The following is a 7,674-nucleotide window of genomic DNA, read 5'->3' on the forward strand; positions in this document are numbered from 1 at the left end:
TCCCTGCGGCTGCGCCGTCACTGCTGCTTGTAGCTGAGATACAAAGATTAGGAATGGTTTGCATGTGTTTAATGGTGCTGCAATGGTATTGTTATTTCCAGTTGCAGAACAGACCTGTTGCACTGTGGTGTGTGTGAAGGTGTTGTGTGAAACCAGGTGTCCACAGACTTGAAAGGCTTTTTTTTCGCAAACACTGATGCCATGATACAGGAGACTCAGAACACAGGGGTCGCCTCTGTATGGCAGTAGTATCAAAACATTTTGTTATTCATTAGCAAAATTCTGTACTTTGTGGGAAAAGCCTAGTTTATCTGCTAGTTGATAAATATTTCAGTGCCCCAAAACAAGTGGAGCTGGATGCAGGGAGGTATGAGTGGAGACACAGGAGCTGGGGGAAAGAAGCAGCAAAACATATTTGAGAAAATTATCTTTATCCATATAGTAGAAGATGAAAATACTGCTTTGGGAAGATGGGTTTCCCTTGATACATTGTGTAGGGAAATAAGTTTTGAAAGTGACTGAGCTTATGTAAGTTTAAAATACTGAGGCTGGCATAAACCTTTATGGTGCTTGAGGTAGAGAAGGAAAAAAAGGTGTGAATCAATGGACAACAACCACAGGTGTGAGCACTTGGCAGTGGGTGACAGCTGCTGGATGTTGGACCTGTGAAGTTAAGAGTCAAAACTATACCCCACACTCAGCATTTTTACTGCTGATTGGATGAATACTCACAGTGAGTTAAGTCCAACTAGAGATTTTGGGGAATTTTAATATGCAAATGCCCAATAAAGATGTATTTCCTTGAGTTAGAAGTAAGGTCTAGCTCCAGTTTTTGTGAATATTTTTGTGGGAAGGCCTTGGAGAATGAAGCAGCCTGTTCCACTGTTGGTAGAAAGAATATCCCAGGATTTTCATGTTACTGAAGAGAATTAGCCCCTGGCCTCTGTGGAAGGCTGGGTTTCCACCTCCCAAGTACTGTATGCCAGTACCAGCCTCAAACCCCTTCTGGTGTGTGACTTGTTGCAACCTGAAAAATTCACAAGTTTTTCCTCAAAAGCTTTTTTAAAAATAGTTCTGCTGCTTAGGAAAGTTAAACACAGACTCAGAGAGATATTTGGTCTAAATAGCAGGGTTTTAGGAGATGAGGAATGGCATGTTGCTTTTAATGGTGCTTCAGACCAGCTAGTGCCCTACTCCTGCAGCAAGGCTTGGTCAGACCCTGCTTCGTGCCTCTGGGGTTGATCCTGTCACATGCAGTTTGGATGTCTGTGATTTTTTGACAGCTGTATTCAGCTACAATAAATGTTTTCTTAAAGCCTGATTAGATCAAAATGATGTTTGTGTTGTGTGTGACAGTGCTGCGGTGACTTGGAGAACCAAAGACTTCATCACAAAGAGGTTTCACTGTGTCTCTGGTTTGGCTGATTAATAAATGCATTTAGTAACTGGAAAAATATGTTGCTGCTTTGTTGATGTGTTGACTCATTTGATGTATTTTAAAAGAAAACAGACAACAAACTGCTTGTCCAAACGAGTCTACTGACATGTCTGCGGAGGTAGGCTGGGCTGGAGGATGTCGAGATCGTCTCATCAGATTATTGTGATCTCTTGTTTGCTTCATGGTCTGTATGAAGAAATCACTTCTCTATTTCCACCAGGTCTTCTGGGCCTCAGAGGAGGTTTCATATGGCATCGTTGTGACAAACACATCTACGCTTTATGAACAGCATGTCATGGGAAACTTACCAAACCACGAAACTCGAGCAGGCTTAATATTGATAAAAACTACATTGCATAAAAGTTATCTGAATGGTATTTTAATGACTCAGCCAGTAATAGGAGAAAATATTCCATTCAGTGCACAAGAGACAAAGTGTGCAGCTGTCAATCTAGAGTAATAGAGGCTTAGTTCAGTTTGCAGGAGATTTTATTTAAGGATGGAACCATTGGACAGGAGGTTCAGCACACACATATGGGTGACGCACTTCTCAGAGCGGGGGTGGTTCTCTATCGTGTGGAGCTGGGTTATTGTTTGCATCCTGGAGTACCCCTGCAGGAGCTTAAATCTCTCTCTGTCTTGGTGGTTTTTATTTGGGTGGCTGTACATGCTCCAACAGTCACAGATTTGTTGCTGCGTTCTGTGCCTTTATGCTGGGTTTCTGTAGCTATTTCAGGCAAAATAAGCAGAGTCCTTTAGACAGTGGCACCTGGGAAGTTGCCTCTGCCATGTTAATTTGTTAATTTGTTGTTGTCTAATAATAGAGCTGTTCTGATACTGCAATCTCTCCGTGAGGGTGATACCGGCTTTTCCCTGTAAGAATCTCTGATTTTCTTTATACAACTCTTGGAAATCTTTCAGGCCTCTACCCTTGACTCAATTTTGGTTGAAATTGCCCAGTGAGTTCACTGGAAGAAGGGAAGAAACTATCAGATAATATAAACTTTTTTCCTAAGAATACCAAACTGAAAACCCAGTGGAGGAATTTGAAAGCGAACACTACAGTTAATATAAAAACTTGACAAATACAGCTGACTCTGTGCTATTCCCATGTTCAATATGGGCAAACTTCTTTTTTCTTCCTTACACTTACAATTCATTAGTGTATTGCTGGGATTGTTAAGCAAGATAGGATGAATGGAGTAGTTCAGACCTTCCCTATGTACTGGCTAGACCTTCTGTTGTTTGCCAGAATTCTTCAGAAGTGCAGGTGTAAAATCCCCTGATGTAAAAACATGGCTTCTGGTGTATTCTTTTTAAAATTAGAGGTGCAATTTTTTGCAAATTTCATGGTGCAGCATCACAAAGTATATGGAGTATATGGAACAAAATTGGGTGTTCTGTTTTAAAACCATGTGACACAGTTACGTCATTATATATACATACACACATCAATATGCAGACTTAGACTGTACAGTCAATAATCAGATTTTGAGGTAGACAGGCATGTTAACAGGTAAAACTGATCATGAGTTTACTGCAAGTCTACTGGTTTTGCTCACATTTGAGGAACTGCTGCCTTAATTATGAATGTTCTATATCATAATATTTCTCTTTGAATATGAGAACTATCAAAATATTAGTATATTATTTACATAGGTGTCAGAGTTGCTGCAGCTGATATTCACAGCTAGCCCAAGTCATGCTGGACTGGCTTCAAATTACTTCCTTGAAAAGTGCAAAAGGGCAATTTCTCAGCTGGGGTAAGATGAAGTTGTGAGAATTCAATTTTAAAGGCAAAGAATCAGAGTGGTTTAAAATAAGCTTTTCGTAGCCTCTACCTCAAAGGCACTTTCTAAGGCATTCAGCTACCATGGTGATGAATGTGGTATAAATAGAAAATAGATTAGATAGAATCCAAGACATTTCTGAGTAGATCTAAATTAACAGTGGCCATTCAGGAAAGAGGGGTAGGAAGTCACTGTGCAAAATTTAAGAAAATACACACCAATAGTAAATCTAGAGTGGCTTATAGGAAGAGGAAGGTAGGAAGTAGTTGATTATATCATGGCTGGTAATACAATATCAACAGGAGTATCGGATTCTGATTCTGTTCAACCCTAGCACAGAAAAAGCAGACACAGAAGATGTTTTAGAAACCTGAGAAGCACTGAAAGACTTTTACCTGGGAGACAACAACTTCTTCTGAACAGGCAGGTGCCAGAAATGGCAATGTTCCCCCATGAATCTATGAAGCACACAAGGGATCCCACAACAGTGGGATACACAACTAGGAAAGACACTCAGAAATAAGATACTTCTTCTGCAAAATACATCTCTGTCCCCTGTCAACCAAACTCTCTTTAACTTGTCTTGTATCATAAGACCCTGATATAATTTAAAGACAGCAAGTATTTTTTTAGGCTCTTTGCATAAGAAGCTTGTAGTTTTTTTGCCACAGTATATTAAGGTCTGTTTGGCAGGAGTTAAAGGCCTCAATTTGCAGACTTATTTAAAGGACATAAAACTTCAGGGACATGGATGGTTCTGTTGTTTTCAGTGGGAGTACTCAAGTGCTTTAAATTGCAGGTGGACTGAAGTACCCTGCTAAAGAATGGTTCTAGAAATAGCTGTGCACAGGTATAAATATGCAATAAGCTAATGCGTGGCCTACAGATCTATCTTTGTATGAATAGTTCGCACTGTGTTGCTGCTCTTTTTGGAGGGCTTTGCAGCCAAGGGGAAGGTTTAGCTTCTCCATCCATTTACTTTCTCGTGATTGAGTTAACACTCTATGATTGCTGGTGTGTGAACATCATTACTGGGTGACCTTTCCCAAGTGATTGTAGGATGACAACTGCGTAACAGCTGCTCTTAAACCAGCCTCAAGTTTACGATGATCAAGGGATTAAAGACCTGTCTTTTGTGCTGCTACTTGCTGAGCTTCTGAAGTGAGTCTTTTTTATGTTGTCATCACTTCTGATAGTTAGAAAACAAGGTGGGAATTCAGTCATGTATTTGTGACTGAGATGTCAGCACTGGTTTTGGCTGGTCAGATGAACAAAATCAGAGGGGATAGTTTATCTAACTCAAAAGTAATTCACTGAATATGAGATGATAGCAGTTCTCCACACCAAAAATCAAAGTTTGAAGAAAGAGTGCTGACCAGCCATGTATCTAAAAATTGAAATTTTAGATTTGAAAGTAATTAAAAAAAACCCCAAAACATAGCTGAAATTATTTTGGATGAAGCATGATAGCTGGACAGCCCAAAAACTTCAGGGGATATGCGATAATGCTCCCTCATCCTCAAGTTACACGATTCAAGATGTTGGTGACCTCTCTGTGAGGAGGCAGAAGTGCAGGAGAATGTTCTCAGAGCCTCTATGAAAATGTCCACTAAATAAGAAGAAGATGATGTATACCCTGACTACTATCCCTTTAACTAGAATTTACGCTGAACGTGTGGCCTGCAGATAGGTTGTTTGGGCAATGTGAAGACCCACAGTGCCAGCAGCACAGTCCTTTAGCAGATCTTAGGTGTTATCAGTACCACTGAGACAGCTGAATGCTTTTACAGATCAGCTCAGCAAGGAGGAAAAGCTGACTGAAGCTGATCTCAAGCAGGGGAGAGGTTATGTAAACAAAGAAAACCTTTTTTGCAGTCTTATTTCTTTGAGGGTATGCAAACACAACTGGTTAACCTGCTAATTCATTTGGTGATGGCCCTGGACTCTGAGCTGTCACTAAGCTTGTGTATCTGTTTTGTTTAAGAACCCCTGTCTCCTCCTGGCAGATTACAGATGTAACCAAAGCTGGGTTTCCATTACCCCTTCTCTGAAACAGCAACATGATATAGCTGGGTATGGCACTATTACCTTTGGAGCTGCACAACCTAGAACACAACGTGCAGTTCATCTTAACACAAAGCATCACAAGCACCCTCTTCTCGCATACTGGCTTCTCATAGCTAAGTGCAGATGTGCATTTTCAAAGTTATCTGAGTTTCTTGGGAGCTGCTCTGTTAGTGCTGAATAAATTCTCATGGGAGTAAACGGTTATCAAAGCTACACCACCTTCTACTCCCTTAGATTACTTTCTTTGTTGTAAACATAAGTAACATCAACACTTTAAGATAAAACCCCTAAAATAAAAAGTAAACCCCCAACCCTCTCCTGCCTACACAGTTCTGCCTTTGAGCCTGAAATGAAAGAGTGGCAGATATTCAGCCACATCACTTAACACATTCCTGGAAGGCATTTGGATGCTGTGGTGAAAAAGGGGTGTAAACAAACCAACATAAAACAACAAAGCTTAAATTATGTAACCTGTGGCAGGCTCTACAGACACCCAAACTGAGATCTCCTTGGGTGTCCATTTCCCTTCCAGAACAATTTAAACTCAGCAACTGGGGTGACCTATCTGGTGTTGAAAGCAGAAGGAGATAATGATGCCTGTACACTTAAAGCATGAAATGGTAATTACAAGGGCTGTGTTCTGAGGGAGAGGCCAGGGTATCCTCCAAATGCCACACTGGTGATGGTTCTGGAAGAGTATATCATTCCCTATATCTTAGATCAGATGTTTCCTTCTTCCTTTTCTACCTGAGAAACTAGTTAGCGTTATTACCATTTAAATAATCGTTACATACTGGATTTCTAATATAGCACCAGGATGAATGAATGTTTTCACATTTCTCATTGCTCTAAGACCATCAGCTGACGTATGTCATCATAGTTTCAGGGCACAATTTCTGTTCCAGGTACTCCATGGACTTATGTCTGTTATTTATACTACAGTCAGATGTCTTCTGGAAGAGTTTAAGATGTTATCGCGTGTCTTACTTCCCCCCTCACTTCTGCTACCAAAGCAACTTGTTTGAGTACTCCCTAACCCACTTCAGGCACAATCAACACAGTTAGTGTATGGCTCCTATTTAAATTGTTTGAACTCAGCTGATTCTGCTTTAAGTGGGTTAGGGAGCACTCAAACGGCTGGGAGAGCTACCCAGGTAGTAATCAATGCCCAAGGGACTCTATAAACAGCTTGAAAAGAGAATGGCAGGGCACAAATGTTTCAAACCTCTGCAGCTGTTTGCAAATTGAATGTCTACAGAGAGCCTGTAAGCTGCACGTGAGCTATTGCAATACCCGTTTCCAGATGAGGTGTTCTCTCTCCTCAGCTGTAACAGCTAGCAACTTCTTAAAAAAATAAAATGAAATGAAAGTTGAGAATTATAAGAAAGTTTATGGTGATGTGCCCATATAGCATATGAGCAGATATTCTCTGAGCCCAGCGCAGCATATTGTGCAACAGCATGGGAGAGGGGAAATTTTGGCCAGCAAAGTCAAAGCATATTCTTTCTTTTATCTGTTGGATGCTAAAGCAGTGCCTTTCATGTGCCATTTGATTTCACCGGCCAGACAAGGGGGGGCAGACAATTTCCACTGCGCTCCAATCCCCAGCTCTGGAGGTACTTATTAGAGTCTGAACATTCGCTGTTTCAACCCACTGATAAGGGAGCCCATCCAACAAGCAAATTGGGCTGCCTTCCATCATGCTCTGTATCTTCCAAAATCTCCAAAGGGAACAGAGCGAACAAATATGTTGAGCGAGTGTGCTCAGTTTGTGGCAAACGGCAGAACAACCCCCCCAGGACATATGCACAGTCTATAGCCATCGCACCAATGCCGGGGATGAGGACCGGCGGATGCAGCTCATTAATTTTCTTCCACAGGCCTTCAGTAAGCACAGAGCTGGGGGCGGGGGATAGGAAACTGCCCCCTCATGGGAAACAAGCTTGCTCTGTAGTTCATGCTGGGGCCAAGGCATCTGGAGGAGCTATTTCTGGCATCTCCATGCACTCACAGTGTGACCAGGGCTGAGTCACACATCATTATCCCGTATGCAAATTAGATGTCAACAACTTTGCAGGTGATGTTTGTTGCAGCCTATTTTTTTTGTTTGAAGTGCTCAAGTGTACTAGTACATGGTATTCTGGGCTGACCTGGAGGATCTGTGGGCTGTAGCGCAGCCACCTGCACCCAAAGAAATAGCGTTTTGTGTTTTTACAAGTGATTGGTTCCACGTTGGTGTTTTTTCCTGGGGCAAACCCCACCTTCACTGAGACGTGAACCAAGGCAGGTCTTGCTCTGAAGGGCAGCAGCATCTGCAGCATTTGCTGGGGGATGGCAAACCCCTTCTTCCCCCTACAACATGCACTGTGGCCTTTGCCA

This window comes from Corvus moneduloides, chromosome 1 (genome assembly GCF_009650955.1).
Source record: "Corvus moneduloides isolate bCorMon1 chromosome 1, bCorMon1.pri, whole genome shotgun sequence".
NCBI classification, from domain to species: domain Eukaryota; kingdom Metazoa; phylum Chordata; class Aves; order Passeriformes; family Corvidae; genus Corvus; species Corvus moneduloides.